Below are 18472 nucleotides of genomic sequence, written 5' to 3'. Positions count from 1 at the left end.
ACCCATTGTAGAACCTTGAGCAGCATTTAGCATGTTCCCTACATGTTGCCCTGTGGCCACCCCCCACCCCCATGCCCATCACTGGGACATTTCCTAGTCCCCCCTAAGAGCCCTGGTCAAGAACCAGTTCAGTTTCTCTCTCTCTGATTATAACAGAACTCATGCAACAGGACTGCAGGATTCACATGATTTAAGAGGAGCGTTTCATTTTCTCCCTTGGCTTGGCTGTATGCTTATGATACAAAGGAATCAAACTTCCTTGCTCTCTCAGTGGCTCTAAGTTTGAATTTGAATTGGTCTAAAGTGTTCATTTTGCTTTTTTTTTGTTGTTGTTCTGGCTGTCCTTTTTGGTAGGCATAAAGAAGTTTCCCCTTTCAGAGAAATGCTGAGCACATACCACCCCAAAGCACACCCCAAACCAATTGCTCTCAATCTCAAACAAAAAAAAAATCTGAAAGGGAAAAACATTAATGGATTATTTTTGTACATGTGAAAAATCTTTTGGAAGGGCAATTTTCTCTTGCTGAGTGGTGGAAAAACGACAGCGTTAATTACGTTGCCTTGTTAAATCTGAAAGAACGCAGTGAACGTTGGAAACCTTTCAATTGCCTTTGTGGAAAGGCATCTAAGGGATCAGAAACCATCTCCATCAGCGAAGCGCTGAGGCAGCTGTGCCCCTCCTAAGGCCCTGGGTCTGGTTGTGCTGAGAGGAAGTTGTGAGCTCCAACCTATGGGACCTCTGGGGAAAATACAGAGGAAGGTAAGGGGTACGGGAAGGTAGAATTTCCACTTCAGGTTTTGAGCACTGGCCAACTTTCTTTCCTTTTAATCCTTTCTCAGTAAAGAGGCGGGAAGGAGGTGAATTTAAACAGAGTTGCAGTGGTAGCCAGGTTTATTTGGGTGCTTATGTCTGTACACTTGTTGTCTTGGCCTGTGGTGGTGGGTCAGCTTCCTAGCCATGAGAATAGATCCTGCCCCCACGTAATATAGTTCTTTCAACAGAGCCCAAGCGAAGTGTGAGGCTTGCATGGAGGAAACAAAAACAAATGCAGAGGGATCACTTGCATAAAAAAAAAAAAATGGAAATACAGTGTTGCTTTCCCAGGAATCTAGTTCCAGGATAAGGATTATGGGTATACAGAAAGCCCCCACAGTGTAGAAGGATGCCATTCCAGGGAAACACAGGAGTTCAGAGGCCCAGCTTTTGTACTTTGCTTGAATTTCAGATGAGATAAAACTAGCAGGTCTGCTAAGTTGCAGTGCAAAAGCTTACATGGCTTCTCGAGAAAAGCAATTTATTTTAGATTATAGCACAGCAGCTATCATTTAAACTGCTAGGGATTGTAATTGAACTCAGAACCAACCTTCTCTGTAAACACAGGGTGTGATAGTAAGTTTACCCAGGCTCTTCTAAATAACATGAACACCAGGCCTTCAGGACAGATGGGCATGGGAGTCCAAACATGGATCACTCGTGTCTCGCTAACATCCAACAACTGGCCCATTCAAAATTACATCCTGGGAAACGTACCTAGCTGGGTATTTGAATGTGCACCTGCTGTCCATATTGGGTGATATTAATATGAAATGGCTAGGAGGCAGCAGTCTTGAGGAAATGAGAGCACATGCAGTTAGCAATAGGGAACTTTTGATTTCCATCTTTATCCCGGGTCATGAAGGGGCTTGCAGGGAGGCAGAATCCACACAAATCCAGATAAAGAAAAAAGTGCCTCTGAATACTGGATATTCCTTGATTTGATAATGAAGGGGATGTGCTTACCTTCCAAACCCTAGAATGTCATCCTGTCATTAAGTCCTAATGAAAGCTTAATTGTTCTGTTGGGAATAATGATGTGTCTCATTTCCGTGCACTGCATTTGCTCCTCTCTTATTATAACTAAACCCAGTTATATGAAATTTACTATTCCTCCAGAGTTGTCCAGAGACTCAGAAGACAACATTTTATCCAGGCTAAAGTGTTTATTTTTTGCTTTTAGTAAAAGAGGGCTCACAATGCACTTGCTCTTTTTATAATTTTCTTTTTTTAATGGAAAACATTAACCAGCACATAGTACAAATCAAATAATTTAGAAATACTTATAATAAAAAGTAATGGCTCCCAACTCCACCCTTTCCCCCTCTGGTTGCACCCACTAAATGCAACGCTATGACTCATTCCTGGTTTTAGCTCATTATCGTGAGTTGATATTTTATCTGTTTTATCCATTATTACTGATTTTCTTCTAAGAAACAGAAGGATTTCGCTTACTTACACTTACCTTTCCACATTCTCCCACTATAATGTGACATTATTTTCAACTCCCATTGTTCTTGCCACTTCTAAATCGAATTTAAACTTCCCCTTATTGGTTCATCAATCTGGGCAGGATCTCTTACCTCCTCGTGGGCAGATGAGTTACAAGCACTCATACCCTTTTCTTTAATATTCTTCCTCTTGCACTTTCCATCCTCAGGCAGCTCTACCATTATTTTTGCATTGCCAAGTTTAATTTACATTTTCTGTCACCAGCATGGTCTTTGTGATTTTTCCAAAGTTGAAATTAATGAAAAGGATTTGCATAATTAGGACTTTGTGAAATTATTTACTGCAGACCTGCGTGTTCTCTATGGTTACAGTGTCAAATCTCCTGTGATACTCAAAAGAGACTGTGCCCAGAGTCAGGTTCAAATGGATTCTCTTCCCTTCTAATTTTGTCAAAATCATTCCATCTTTTAGTGTGTGGAATGTATATTTCACGTGGTTCTTATAAAGTTGTTTGTGTTTGTTTCCACTGGGGTTTCTGGTATCCTCTTGCCTTTCCTAACCATGCGCCTGCATCATCTTCAAGGTTTCAAAGCTCATAAAGCGCCTCTATGAGGTTCTATTGTTCTCCTTCCTTGTAGAGCTGCATTTGCTCTTATTTCCACAGGGTGTTCCTCCGTAGATGTGCTGTATAGAATTAGCTTGAGGTTCGCCCAGTGCCCTCCAGGGTGGGATTCACTGTTTGCTGGATCTAACGGGTTTTCTGTGTTTGTTTTTGTTTTTGTTTTTACTTACTTTCAAATTTTGCTTGCAATTTTCCAAGGAAGGGTGAATAGGAGGTGAATTATCTGAGTCCTTGCAACTTTGTAATTTTTAAGTTTTCCTTCCAAACAGAATTGATACTTTGGGTATAGACTTCAAAATCATTTTTACCACTGCCTTTTAGCACCCAGCGTTGCTGCTGATAAATCTGATGTCACTCTGATCCTTACTTCTTTCATAGGCTACCTTTTTGTTGGTTTGTTTTTCTTTTCTTTTTAGAAGGCTATTAGGAATTTCTTTTTAACCTCAGTTTTCTGGCACTTCATCTCCTTTGTACTGAGTAGATTCCTATCCTTTGAAGGTTCATGTCTCTGTTTGGCTCTGGGAAATTTTCTAATATAATTTCTTTGATAATTTTTCCACTTCAGTTTCTTTTTGCTCATTCTGAAACTCATATTATTAGCCCATTCTTAGAACTCCTGGTCTGATCATCTATATATCTCTTTTTTTTTTCTCATTTATTTGTGGGTTTAGTCAATAGTCTCGGAGATTTCTCCAACTTTGCCATCAAACTTTGTATGGAACTTTTATTTAGGAAATCATATCATTCCCAGGAGATCTTTCTTGTTATTGGATTTCTCCTTTAAAATATAATTTAAATGTTTTCCTTGTGTAGCTACCAAATCTCTTCAAATTGTTCTTGAGGATATTAAATAGGTTTTCTTTAAAGGTTGTATCTTTTCTCTATACTGTCTGTTTCCTCAGGGTCATATTTTCTTTTGTTTTGTTTGCTCATGCTCTTTTTTGTGGTGCCCTTTCTTGTAGTATTAGATTCCTGGTGATCTGGGGTTGTGTATAAAAGAATGAGGCCATAGAAAGACTCTTTGAGAGCTATTTTTTTTTAATTTCTTAATTTATTTTTGAGAGAGAGAGACAGAGCATGAGCCAAGAAGGGGCTGAGAGAGAGAGAGAGGGAGAACCAGAATCCGAAGCAGGCTCCAGGCTCTGAGCTATCAGCACAGAGCCTGAAGTGGGGCTCAAACCCACGAACCATGAGATAATGACCTGAGCCAAAGTCTGGCGCTTAACCAACTGAGCCACCCAGGTGCCCCTGTTTGAGAGCTATTTTTTTTTAATGTTTTTATTTATTTTTGCGACAGAGAGAGACAGAACATGAGCAGGGGAGGGCCAGAGAGAGAGGGAGACACAGAATCGGAAGCAGGCTCCGGGCTCTGAGCTGTCAGCACAGAGCCTGACGCGGGGCTCGAACTCACGAGCTGTGAGATCATGACCTGAGCCAACGTCAGACGCCCAACAGACGAGCCACCCAGGTGCCCCAGTTTGAGAGCTATTTTTAACTGATGGGTCTTATAAATGGCCTGTTTAAAAGGTTGAAGTTTAGAGGCTGTGGATGGGGATCCCAACTTGCCAGAATGAGGTTTTAAACACCCATAATAAGTGTCCTAGTCCTCCCCAGAAACTTTTTTTTAGATCTTTGTATTTTCTTTTCTTTTTTTTAAGTTTACTTTTATTTCTTTTGGTGGGGGAGGGCCAGGGAGAGAGGGAGAGGGAGAATCCAAGCAGGCTCTGTGCTATTAGCATGGAGCCCCAGGTGGGGCTTGATCTGACAAACTGTAATATCATGGTCTGAGCCAAAATTGAGAGTTGGATGTTTAACCAACTGAGCAACCCAGGCCCCCCTAACACTTTTTTTTTAATTGCCTTGAAGCTAGTGCTTGGCTTCAGTCCAGTCCACATGGAGAGCCAGGAGGGAGGGCACTCCGTGTTACATATATTGACCTATAGACAATGCCCTCTTTCCAATACCACCCCCCACTCCCACCCTCTGTTGTACCTCCTGTTTCTGAGACTTGGGTCTTTATGGGCAGGTCTGTTCTCTCCTTTGCTGAAACCCCCCTTTAGGCTGGGGTTTCCTTTGCTACGATACGTGTCAACAGATTTTCTTGAAATCACTCATCGTCTCATTGCTTCTTCTCATCCTTTCTGTGGTTATGGGTTTACACCTTTGTACTCCTTTCGTGTCATTTAGAAAGTGCTTTGAGTGGGAAAGGAGGTAAATGGGTTTGTTCAGTTTACTAATGTGAACCAGACACACTCTTTCTTAAAAAGACAGTTTGTGATTTTCGTATGCCACATGCTAGAGAAATGCCATGTAGCTCTTCATTTTATTTTCAACAGTTTGTTAATCTGATGCTTGGAATCAGCAGTCCCAGGAAGTTTCAGAAACATTTCATTAACTAAATGGATCCCATACAAAATATACTCGTGAAAACAGTATGTTCTGCTATTTTCTCTACACCCTGTAACTGATCATTCCAGGAATTATGTTTTCTTCCACATTTGTCAATTCAGCGAGTTTGTAGACCTACTTTAAAAGTTCTAATTTGGGGCGCACCTGGTTGAGTAAGCTCTAAGCATCCAACTCTTGATTTTGGCTCAGGTCATGATCTCATAGTTTGTGGGATTGAGCCCTGTGTCAGGTTCTATGCTGACAGCACAGAGCCTGTTTGAGATTCTTTCTCTACCTCCCTCTCTCTGCTCTTCTCTGGCTCACAAGCGTTGTCTCTCTCTCTCTCTCTCTCTCTCTCTCTCAAAAATAAATAATTTTTAAAAAATGTCTAAAAAAATGTTCTATTTTTTATCAGTGTGTTGTGCACCTGAAACTAGTGTAACATTATGTGTCAACTGTACTTCAATTTGAAAGAAGCCCTATTTTTTTTTTATTTAGTGAAGAAAGCACGATTGGATGTCATTGATCATAATGTACCATCAATTAGAATGTGTCCTTCCTCAGTGGATAAATGGACAAAGAGCTTAGCAGTAGATATGCCTAAGGAGGAACAATAAATAGATGAAACTATTCAGTGATAAGAGTTTCACATTAAAACTGTATCTATGTAATCTACAGAATTAACAACGTTTTTAAAATATGGCTTTATTACTGAAAAAAAAAACACCAATACCTTTATACCTTTATATGCTTTTGTTAGGAACAACAAAATTTGGTACAAACTTCAGGTAATTTAAAATGTTTATTTTACCTAGCGATTCCCCATTTTAGGAAATTGAAGAAAATAATTAGAATTTAAGGTCAAGGCTCATTTGTCAAAATGTTCATTATAGCGTTAGCGTATAGTAGAAAAATCCTAGATAATATACATTATCTAAAATATACAATATACATTATATAAAATATACATTATCTAAAACATACAATATACATTGTATAAAAATATACATTTTTAAATAAAAATTTGGCACACCCATACCATGGAATACAATCAATATTTGAGATTTATAAATAGTTGGTAACGTCTTGGTAAAATACTTAGGTATAATGTAGGGGGAAAAGATAACCTAGAAATGTGTATGTATTAATATCTCAAGCATTCAAAAAGGAAAAGAAACCAGAAAGAACTGTACTGAAATTTTAAGTGTGGTTGTCTGTTGGTTGAATTGTATGTTATCCTTTTTTGCTAATTAACATTTTATTTTCCTTTTATATGACAGAATCAAGAGTGTCCTGTGTCAAATAGCGTTTGAGGTGTTTTCCTTTGTTGAAAGTATCTCTCAGATGCATCTGGAAAAGCTAACTGGTGTATTATGTTAGATTTTCTGCTTTTTGCTCTCTGTTTTTCTCTGTATCTTGCACCTGACTCCAAAGTCTGATTTCTGTGAACATCAGCTAAAGAAATATTAAGATTTTCTAGAACGGGGAAGCTACAGTTGCATTATGAATGGAAGTTGTAAACGGTGGACTGAGCACGAGACTCCCCGCTTTAGTCTTGGCTGGCTCACCTGGGGAAGGAACAAACTGAGGACACTGAATGGGGTGATCTCTACCGTCCTTCCAGGTCCTCTGTTCTCACTTTGCAGTTATCTGCCCCTGGCACAGACCAGATGAAACCAAGGTACAGAAGTGAGTCAGTGAGAAGCATGTGTTCTCAGAGCGTATTTCTTTGGCAATTTATTTGCTTGAAAAAGAGAAATTGACTTTGTGAAGTAACAGTTTCACATGTTCATTTGGAAGATGAGAAAACAGAGACAACAGGAAGTGCTGTGTAGAAGGTGCCGTTTCTGAGGTTTCTTGCTATATTTTAGGTCTGTAAGGTATGTTATTTGCTCTCAGAAGCCTCATATGGACTGAGTGATTTTGACCCGCAGAACACAAGGTAAGAGGGACAAATGATCTGTCTTGGTGTAATTTGTTTCCCCTCCTTGAAGAAATGTACCAGTCAGTGGAATTCTGTGTGAAAACACAAACCATTTCAGGATAGGTGCTGGTGCTTTGTGCAGTGAGAGTCCCCAGGACCCTGCATGATCTCCGCTTCTCTAATTTGCTGCTCTTCCTCCTATTCTCCTGACTTTAAAAAAGACCCAAAGCAGAAACTGCTGTATTTTTTCAGACCATAAAAGGAATACCTGTCTATTTTATAAGATTAAAAATCAAAACCCAACACCACAGAAACAATATTATTTATTTAATTTTATTAAGTTTATTTATTTATTTTGAGGCAGACAGAGACAGCGCAAGAAGGGAGGGGGGGGAGAGAGAGAGAGAGAGAGAGAGAGAGAGAGAGAGAGAGAATCCCAAGCAAGCTCCACACTGTCTGCATAGAGCCCAATGTGGGGCTCAATCTCAACATCCATGAGATCATGACCTGAGCTGAAATCAAGAGTCCGATGCCTAACTGACTGAGCCACCGAGGTGCCCCTATTTTTACTTTTAAAAATTAAGTATCACCTATCATCTTACCACACAGGGATAACCTTGATTAATATGTGGGGGCATTTTGCCTCACACTGTCTTCTTCATCTGTGCACGTGTACACATCCATACACACAAATGCACGCACACACAAATTTGACACCTCCAATACTGTTGTTATTTTATCTTACAATGTGACATGTCCATAGAATTTTCCATCATCATCTATAATTCCAGCGTAGTATTACTCCGTATATGTGAAATATAGTTTGCTAAAATCATCCCCCTTGATGGATTTTGTTTGCTTCCAACTGTGGCTGTAGGAAGCAATGCTGTGACAAAGAACCTTGTATGTATGTCTTTGCACCCTTGTTCAATTGTGTCTTAAGCAAATTTTATGAAAATGGAATTTCAGTGTCAAAAATGTATGATATATGGGTATATATATGTACATGCAGTATTATAGTGTTCTCCACGAAGTCTCTACCAGTTTATACTAACACTGTCCTTGCCACAGTTTTATACCCTCACCCTCTTCCCTCAGTGTTCCCCCAGATGTTTCCGGTTGAAAAAAAAGTCAACAAACTGCCTAGGGAAGGAGTCTCTGGTTCAGTGCAGGTGTGACCTCACTCAGGAAGGTCTGGTTTTGGCGAGCTGTTAGTGAGGGGTTGGGTTTCTCCTCTTCCTTAGCATTTCATCTCACTTCTAGTGCCAGGGGACCTTTTTTTTTCTGAACAAGAAAGCCTAGGAGTGTTTTTTTTTTAGTTTTTTTTTTTTTTGCCTTTACTACTTCACCACATAACAGGTGTCCAGATTTTGACTGCCTGTTACCCAGAAGTACTCCACTTCTGACTTCCTGGCAATGTAGTTGCTGTTTTCAGCAACAGTTCAGCACTCGATGTGTTTGTTTTGCTTTAGGCTTCTATTCTCCCCCAAACACCGCACCCTGACATCCCCAGTCTTTCAACCTGGTGCCCTGGACCAGGGTGATAAAATACCGTGCACAATTGTTCTTAAGCCCAGAAAATTTATTTTCCTGAGTTTAAGCTGGCATCATGAGTTGTTAACCCTGTTAGAAAAATGCAAGTTGGATTTATGATTCCCTTCCACAGGTAATTGGGCTCTAATTTTAAATTCTGAGCCAATTGATTTGCACTATATTGCATTATAACATAACAAAAGTGCAATTGAGTCCAGGCGATGTGTGACTTTGAGCCTCAATTATGCAATGAATTATTTTCAGTTCTTTAATAAATGATGCCTAGGTTGACACCAACCTGTCGTGGTTCCCTCTGGCTCACCCTACTCTGCAACCTCTTCTTTCCTTGTCCTACTCATTTTTTTTTCTCTTTTCCTTCCCAATCCGGCAAGGTTTAGGGATGAGTTGCTTCAAAACTCAAGTCCCGCATATTAAGAACTTAAAAGAAATTTTGTGCCTCATACCTCCCTGTAAACTCCTATTAACATTTCATTTCAATCCCCAACTTATTCTGATGGGAAACTATTATTGCATTGCCTACAATATTGGCTGTTAAGCCATCAGTTATATAGGTTGCTTTCATGGTATATGCCAGTTTCTCTAGGAGAGTCCTTTTGGAATATCGATACTTTCTTGACCTTTCCATGAGATCCTAGGATAGGCGATTTTAATAGACTAGATTTTCCTATCTTTTTTTCCCCCCTTTGAGATAATTTCTCCATTGTATTTATTTTTAGCTAGTTGTATTTTATGTATTTCTACAAAATATATCAAGTTATTTTGGGAACAAGGGTTGGATATAAATAAATAACACATATTGCTGGAATCAGAATGACGAGTTATCTAGCAATCAGAGACAGTTAATTGGAATCTGCTTCTCAAACTTTTTCTTCTTTTGGCAAGCCCTTGTTATTTTCAGTAATGGGCTATTGTAAGTGAGGCTTTGTGCATTTGTCAGAGGCTTTGTGCATTTGCCCAGAAGGAGAGGACAAAGGAGAAAATGGGGTAGTAGAAAGAGTCCTCCACTGAGGATCCCGGGAACTGGAGTCCAGTCTCTTCCTTCTAGGAGGCCTTGGGCAGACCCCTTCATGGCTGGGACTCTCACCTTCCCCTTTGCAACATGACTTCTTATTGCTGAGGCCCTTCCTAATTTTGGGAGTTCACATCAAAAGATGCTATCTTTGGAGAAAATTGCAGCCTCAGACCCCTTATTACTCTGTGTTCCTTTGAACTTTCATCCTCTCTAAAAACAAATGAAACTACCTGCTGGGAATATTAAAAATACTCAGGGGGGTAGGGGTGCCTGGGTGGCTCAGTCAGTTGAGTTCTGACTTCAGCTCAGGTCATGGTCTCGTGGTCCATGAGTTTGAGCCCTGCATCAGTCTCTGTGTTGACGGCGCAGAGCCTGGAGCCTGCTTCAGATTCTGTGCTCCCTCTCTGTCTGTCCGTCTGTCTGTCTCTCTCTCAAAAACAAGTAAACATTAAAAAAAATACTCAGGGGGCACCTGGGTGGCTTAGTCGGTTGAGCTGCCTACTTGGGCTCAGGTCATGGTCTCATCTTTTGTGAGTTCGAGCCCCACATTGGGTTCAATGCTGTCAGCACAGAGCCACTTTAGATCCTCTGCCCCTCCCCTGCATGCACCCCCTCTCTGTCTGCCCCTCCCCTGCATGCACTCTCTTTCAAAAAACAAAAACAAAACTCAGGTATTGGATGACTACCCTGAAAGGAATATTTCTTGCCTTTTTCTGCAGAAAGTAAAGACAGTAGACTCTTTTCTATGCCTTTCCACACAGGGATGTTTTCCTGGTTGTTCATAACTGAAGGCAATTTCTGGGGAGCACCATATAGGGTTATGGAAGAATGACATGAGGTGACAGGGAAGCTCTGGGGGCAAATGTGCATTGCATTAAATGGAGAGCTCTTGCCGTATCCAGGACCACTTTGTGATCACATGCAATTGGAAGCTATTTAAAAAATAAACTAGAGCATCATAATTGCTGAATGACAACATTGCAGTTTTTGCCATATAGTGCATGTTCTGGGTTACTTCAAGAATACACATTTTCCTCTATTGTTTCTTTTCCATTAATGGAGTCATGCAGGGGGGAAAGTTTTCTGATTTGAATTAAGGCCAGGTGAAGAGAGGGAAATGATCAGTTATTTTACTTTTTTCCCTCTCCGTCTTTACCCTTATAGCTTTAATTACTCTGAGTAAGTAACTTCATACCCTATCTTCTAAGATCATTGGTGACATTATTTTCCTAAAAAATAAAAGCAAAATCAAAACAAACCCTAAATATTTTTTTCCTGATTTCGTTTTTCCCAACTCCCTCTATGATAAAGATAGTTTCCCTCCAAATATAATTATGTACTTGTTTTTGTAAAGTTCCCTTAGTTAGAGAATCTTCAGATGTACTTTTTGGCTGGTTAATTTAGTCATTGTAGATCCTTGAACATAGAGAGATGAAAAAATCATGTAAGGAATTGAATCTGAAAGTGTCTTATATTTTATTGTGAATAGATCTCAAATGCTTTATTTTTTGACAGCCCAAGATAAGGATGATGATTAGACATCTGACTTAACTATTAGAGAATTATTTTTTTAGTCTTAGGGAATTTATGGAATTCTTTCAAATGGATGTGGACAGAAGTAACTAGATTTATACCATGTTTCCCAATTTGTGATTTAAAAAAAATATGTAAAAATATACATGTATGATTTTTACATCCTTGGCCCTATATTATTTTTCATTTCGACTATAAACACTAGGAATTTTCTAGTTTGTCCAGGTAATTATTCTCTTAGTTGCAAATACTGGTAAGTAGTTTTCTTCCAATATAACTCTGAGCTGATTATTAAAAGAATATTTAAAATCATTCCATTAAAAATGATGATACAAATTTGGTAAAGTTCTTCCTGACCATCTGGGCTGTTGGAAAAGTTGAAAAATCTAGGGCACTATCAGGAATGTCACTAATAGCTAGTAATTTGAGAGTAATTTAATGTGTGAGGAATATGTTGAAAGGCTATTTTAAGTCCACATATTTCAAGTAGATTTTATTTATTCTAATCTGGGAACATATGAATTGGAAAATTCTCAAGGTAAGCCGTTGGTTGTAAAGTCTTTCATAATGATGACCATCCATCCGAATCAGCAGTCATCAGTGAGACCTGGAAATTATTGTTGAATTTAGGGAGTCCTGAGGCTCTTATATCATTCTTAAATAGTGGAAGTTGTTAGAGAAACTGCATTTAAACTACAAACACACATATATGTGTAGGATGCACAGGATGTTAGAATGGGTCTCCTCTTGTCTTAGTTTTCGCTGAGGCATCTATAGGATAGCTGTCAAAAGACCCAACTATCCCATTTGCTGAATGAGCATTTGTAGATCCTTGAACATAAAGAGATGAAAAACTCTTGTAAGGAATTGAATCTGAAAGTGTCTTATATTCTACTGTGAATAGGTCTCAGATGTTTTATTTTTTGACAGCCCATGATGATTAGACTATTAGAGAATTATTTTGGGTCTACAATATCGCATTTGCAGAATTTCAGCATGAGTCTGTTCCATGTTTTTTGCATATTTAAAAGTCAACAGGGGGTTAGAGAAGAAATTTCTTTGGAAAGAGCTATGGTCATGCAGTGAGTTGTCATCATGCTGCTGGGAGAAATAGTGGTGAGTACTGTTTTGTAACCTCGAGCCCAGAAAGGCATCATCAAGAGGACTAATCAGAGAGTTCTGAATTATGTTTCTTGCAGTTGGATGACCGAGAGGCCTGATGCCTGTGTCGGGTCTGAGGTATTTAGAGTGGCCCGTACATCAGTATCTGACTCATCCTAGGAAATCTAGAAGGGAAATCAAAGACAAGCTGGTCAGCTATGTGAGTGGTAGGACAGGTGTGCTGATGCTTGAGAATCAGTCTGCTTTTCCAGTCTTTGTCAGAGCACGAGATAGTTAAGTGCTTCTTAGGGACCAGATCCAGACTGCAGAGGACAGAGCCAATGAGTTGTTTTGAATCTAGTCCAATCTGGTAGGTGAAAGGGTCAGGGGATCAACCACAACATATGAGGTTCAAGGCAGATTGCTAGATCCTTGGGACTCAGGAAGGGGTTCACAAAGAACAACCTAGAGAAGAGTCTAGAGGTCCAATGAACTGTCTGAGAGAAGGACCCTGCAGGGACCCTCTCATTGTCTATGAAAACTCCCCAAGAAAACTCACCATCAGCTCTTACAGACATACCGATACACAGACAACTCTTTATACATATCCATGCACTACAGGCCTAGAGAGAGCAAAGCCAGCTTATAACAGAACCAGCACAAGGAAGAGCTCACCTGTCCCTTGATTTCTTCAACCTTGGAAGAGTCGGAACATTAGCTAGTAGGGTGAGGGAATGGCAGGGACAGTAGGGGGGAAAAGGAGAAAATCACCATGGCCATCATCCTATTGTAGGCTTCTAGATGGAAGCAGGGCCAGACTGGGAAGGGGAGGACAGACGTTTGCATAATACATTGTTGTGGCATTTCTGTTTATAACTTGAAGTGGTTCTAGAACTGTCTATTACCTGTGAAAAGCAAACCCATGGGCCTGCTAGAGTTTTTTTATCCAAGGGCAGAGGAAGATCATTAACACCTAATGATATACAAGTTTAGAGGGAGAGTGGGAAAGAAAATAAAAGTTTTATGTTATGAATTATGCTTGTTCAGCATACTTGTTACATAAAGGTGTATCTGTATGTTCATTTCTAAATAGCAATGATATATAGAGAGCTCCTAAGTACATGCCCAAGTGTTTAACATATATCAATAAATAGAGGCATCTATTTGGACTAACTGAATCATTTTTTCAGTAAAATAATTTGCCTTTGGAACTAACATTAATAAATTTATGTCAAAATGTCAGTATTTCAGACTATAAAGTAAGTTATTAAAAATTATTTTTCTCATTTTTTCTATTTTCTTCCTTTTCCATTTCTCCCATTTTCTATTTTCTTCCATTTCTTCCAAGGTTTAAAGTAATCAGAAAACAAAAGCATTAGGGTGGGACAGACACCTATGAGGAAAAGTGTTGGATACAATGGGGTTGTCAGAGAGAGAACAGTTCAATTTTATCTTTTTCAATCTCCCCAAACCGATCTATTCTAGAACACCTTTCCTCCAGTATAGCATTTCCTAAAATATGGTCCCCAGGATAGCAGGAGGAATTATTTGAAATAAAACTGGTTCCTAGTGAAATATGTTTTGGAAATTCATGTCCATTTACCAAATCTTACTTGCCCTGGGATCTTCTCAAACCCTTTAGTGTATGTATATTGTGAATTTTCAAAATGGGCATATAGTGTATGACATTGTCCAAACATGTTTGATCACAGAGTATTGTTTTGGTGAGGGCCATGCTTTAGAAGCATACCTTTAAGAGTCCTGGTGGATTGTTCCAAATTTGGTAGATATTCTCACAAGTACAAACAGAATATAGATTCTAGGGGTGCCTGACTCAGTTGCTTAAGCATCCGACTTTGGTTCAGGTCATGATCTCGTGGTTCCTAAGTTCGAGCCCTGCATTGGGCTCCGTGCTGACAGCTCAGAGCCTGGAGCCTGCCTCGGATTCTGTGTCTTCCCTCTCTCTGACCCTCCCCATGCTCAAAAATAAACATTAAAAAAAAAAAGAATATAGATTCTAAATCTTAAAGGTATCAGAGGATTCAAATGAGAATTCGTAAGGACTTTTTACAGAGGAGGGAAATATATCACACCAGTGAATTTGTTCTTTCTGGTGTGGGTGACTTATTGCGGATGCCATTACCATTGACGTATGAAATGAGTATAATGGAGTGATGATGCCGAAGAAGTAAGGTGGTCATTGTTGATTTTGTGGCAGAAGAAAATATGGATATATTTAAAAATCTGTACACAAGGATATATATTCACAGCATATGCATGGACATTAAGAACACAAGTGACTTAGTTTTATTAAAATTCCTTTTTGCATTTGTGATCCTGGATCTAGGATTTAGCTTAGTACAGTTAGGATGTACTTTAGTGTTTCTTTAATAAATAAATAGTGTCTTCTGGTGTATTTTATCTTGGGTAATTTGGAATACTTACTGTGTGAACCTCTAAATCTTTCCTTGCATTGGAAGTACAGAATTTGGGGTTAGTTTTAATATGTTTTGAGAAATAACTATTCTGGCAAAATCCATCTGTCCATGTGTAGAAGTCTACACTGGAGTCAAGCTAATCAAGGTTTAAATTACTGCTCTGTTATTTATTTGGTGATTAAACTTGGGCAGATTTCTTGGTACTTCAACTCCAATTTCTTAGTTTATAACAGCATTTCTCACATTTTGCTGCAGAGATTGCTAGAACTAGAACTTGGGGCACTTGGATGGATTCCTCATTCTTCACCCCTTGATAAGCTCAGAAAAGCCTCTCTTCTTTCTACCTGATATGAGGCTCTACATAGCATTTCACTTTTAGTATGGTTTATGTGTAAAAGTTTTGAACACCATCTTCCTGCTTCTTGGATGGTCAGGATTAAATGAGGTAGATCAAGAGGGGCAAGGGTGAAGGCAACTGTTAAAAGCTTGGAAATGAATCCCAGCTCTGGCTGTGTAACCCTTAAGAAATTACCTAATCTCTCTGTGTCTGGGCAGAATAACTCATCTCACTAGATTATTGGGAGGATCATGAGATGATGTATATATATATATATAGTTGGTACATTAGCACAGCACCTGCCACATAAAATCCTCACTAGAGGTTGGTCATTGCTCTTGTTACTATTAAAACTCCTTGTCCAGTGGCTACTACATACTAACTGTTCAACAGATGTCTGCGCCCATTCATCCTACCCTTTTTGAGTGCCTGCAAGCATGGTTCACCGTGCTAAGCTTTACAGGGTTCAAGGATAAAGAAAGCGCAGAAAGAACACACATAGAAGCAGCACCTGACATAAATGGCAAATAGATTTTGAATTGGATAAAAAAATGAAGTTGAAATTTGACTAACTGGGGACACCTGTGTGGCTCAGTCAGTTAAGCATCCAACTCTTGATTTCAGTTCAGGTCATGATCTTACAGTTTGTGTCCTCTGTCCCCACCTCTCTCTTTACCCCTCCTCCCTCTCTCAAAAATAATTAAACATTAAAAAGAAAAAGAAACTTGACTAGTTTTATTAGCCATAAAAAGGTATTAAGCACCTAGACAAAAGAATATAGAAGGATGTGTTGCTTACCCTGAGAATCAATAAAATTAAGAACTCTTTTTTTTTTAAGTGGAATTGAGTTCCAATAAAAGCTCAGTGAAGAATATAGCCAATCATTCTAGATATTTGAGATTTTTGAAGTCCTTTGGGTTTTAACCCTTGTTAAAATCCCTAAAGAATTATGTGGCTACCTTCTTGCATTTAATTTTTTAAATTTTATTATTTTTTAATTTACATCCAAATTAGCATATAGTACAACAATGATTTCAGAAGTAGATTCCTTAATGCCCCTTACCCATTTAGCCCATCCCCCCTCCCACATCCCCTCCAGCAACTGTGTGTTTGTTCTCTATATTTAAGAGTCTCTTATGTGTTTGTTCCCCTCCCATTTTTACATTATTTTTGTTTCCCTTCCCTTATCATGTTTTGTCTCTTAAAGTCCTCATATGAGTGAAGTCATATGATATTTGTTTTTCCTTGACTGACTAATTTCACTTAGCACGATACCCTCCTGTTCCATCCACATAGTTGCAAATGGCAAGATTTCATTCTTTTTGATTGTTGAGTAATACTCCATTGTATATATATATACCACATCTTCTTTATCCATTCATCCATTGATGGACATTTGGACTCTTTCCATACTTTGGCTATTGTTGATAGTGCTTCTATAAACATTGGGGTGCATGTGTCTCTTCTTGCACTTTAAATGGAATCCAGAGGATGTGGTTAAGTCTTTCTTGCCTTGAGTGCCTGTAAGGAATGTCTTAGAGTGGCAGTACAAAACTAGGACTATGAGATCAAGTTGGATATAAATGAATCCTAAGCATAATTTGTACATTGCTTAAAAAAACCCTCATTAAAGATTATTTTCTTATAAGGGGTATAAGAAAAAAAGGAGAGGGGGACAATCAGATAATTGAGAGTTCCTAGTAATTTAATTCTGGAGAAAAAAACCCACAAAATTGTGTTGTATGTTAAAAGAAAACAATTGAAAAGCTCAAACTGTCCCTTGAATGGAAAAAAATGTTCTTTTATACTGAGGACTTATTTATTCAACAAGAACTGAGTGCCTCCAAATAGTACGTGAGGCCCTGGAAATGTCATGGCACATAAGGCAAACATGGTGTTTGCCATGTGCAACTAACACTTCAGTGGGGTAGACAGGCTATCAAGCAGTCATACCAAAATATGTGGAAGTGATTCCATAGAGGAAAGTTCCAGATGCTATGGAAGTATGTGTAGGAAAGTTGGGAGAGCTTCCCTTGGGAAGTGACAGTTGAGCTGAGGTAGGAGTTAACAAGAGGGGAAGGGAAGAGAGCATACTGAGGGCGGAGGAAGCAGCAGATGCAAAGCCCATGGTGGGAGGGAGCAGTGTTGGCATCACCAACAAAGACAAGCTCCCACACTCCTGGAGAGTACTGGGAGGTGCCCATGGGAAGGAAAGGAAATGCCAGTCCACAAGGGCCTAATGGGCCAGGACAAGATGATGCCCCTCCTTGTCTGGGCTTGGAGTTGCATTTCTACTTGTGGTAACTTTGTTTTGAATTCTGCTCTTTCATAAAGTGATGGTTAAATCTCTGTGGAAGATGCAATCCATTTTCTATACTTCTCTGTGCATTTAATTCAGAAATGTTTAATATGAAGGGAATTTGTTTAATTTTAGAAGTTCAAGTCTTAGAGCAGGAGTAGCTCCTTAACCCAATGCCCTGTGTGTATATTGTGAAACAGTCTTTGGTCACTCATTGTTCTGAAACCACAGGTCTGATGAATTTGAGATTTTGCCAAAATGCCATCAGTTCTATTTACAGATTTGAAGACCCAAAGTATTCCAATGTGGTATAAATCCTCCTTTTGGGTGGGGGAATTGTGCTGGTTATTCTCTACCCCATCTCCATAGTCTATTGGGCAACTATCTCTGCTCTGTCTGGGTGAGAGGACTCACCAGAAGTCTGGCCTCTATGGACTGCGTTACCTGGACTCCCATGACTGTTGCTTGTTTCAGTTTGCTTTGGTCAATGGAGATCCTGGAGAGACATGAGGGAATGGGAGGAGAGAGAGGTGAGAAGGTGCTGAGGTCTACATCCCAGCATGGATCTACCTTATGGTGGTAGTCCCCATCCCTCTTACCTCATAAGGCTCTGGTAACATAGTCTTGCCCTTTTCCCTTTTCGGCCCAGGATGGCAGAAGCATCCTGCTGCAGCTAGTTCTGGGGGTCTGGGTATCCTTAACTTATCCTTAACTACCTGCACCTCTGAGAGTAGTTCTTTCATTTAATTCTCTTCAAAGATGATTGTGACCTCTTCCTGTCAGGATTCCAACTCATACCATCATAATCTGTCTTTTGGGTACCTATCATATTCTTCCTTTCCAATACCAGGGTAGGCTTTAGGTTTAGGTAACTAAGGACCAGAAGAACATTGGATAAAAATCCCCTGGATAATATGCACTCACTTTCCTCACTTTGGACTCAAAATAGATCAGTCCCCGGAGGAAGGGCACTGTTTGTCATCATATATCTGCCTGGC

General features: G+C 39.4%; 1 protein-coding gene and 1 long non-coding RNA gene across 8 annotated transcripts in view; one reads left to right on the top strand and one right to left on the bottom strand.

Annotated features, from left to right (window-relative positions):
* Window positions 1-18472, top strand: part of FHIT (fragile histidine triad diadenosine triphosphatase) — a 1426527-nt gene that overhangs the window by 519568 nt on the left and 888487 nt on the right. The window contains exon 1 of one of the 7 annotated variants that reach the window (XM_047850993.1): window positions 7160-7218. The exons of the other annotated variants lie outside the window; for them this stretch is intronic. The gene's annotated coding sequence lies outside the window, so the exon portion shown is untranslated. Of the gene's footprint in view, window positions 1-7159; window positions 7219-18472 lie in introns of those variants that run through there. 7 annotated transcript variants of the gene reach the window in all.
* LOC125161258 (uncharacterized) lies at window positions 656-18157 on the bottom strand. The gene is made up of 3 exons (XR_007150514.1): window positions 18074-18157; window positions 17919-17970; window positions 656-739 (listed from the first exon to the last, which is right to left on the bottom strand). It is a non-coding gene; the product is annotated as an uncharacterized LOC125161258 (long non-coding RNA).

The sequence above is a fragment of the Prionailurus viverrinus genome, chromosome A2, assembly GCF_022837055.1.
Source record: "Prionailurus viverrinus isolate Anna chromosome A2, UM_Priviv_1.0, whole genome shotgun sequence".
Lineage (NCBI taxonomy): Eukaryota > Metazoa > Chordata > Mammalia > Carnivora > Felidae > Prionailurus > Prionailurus viverrinus.
Note: the sequence above shows the minus strand (reverse complement) of the source record. Positions and strands in the feature narration are given on the sequence as shown.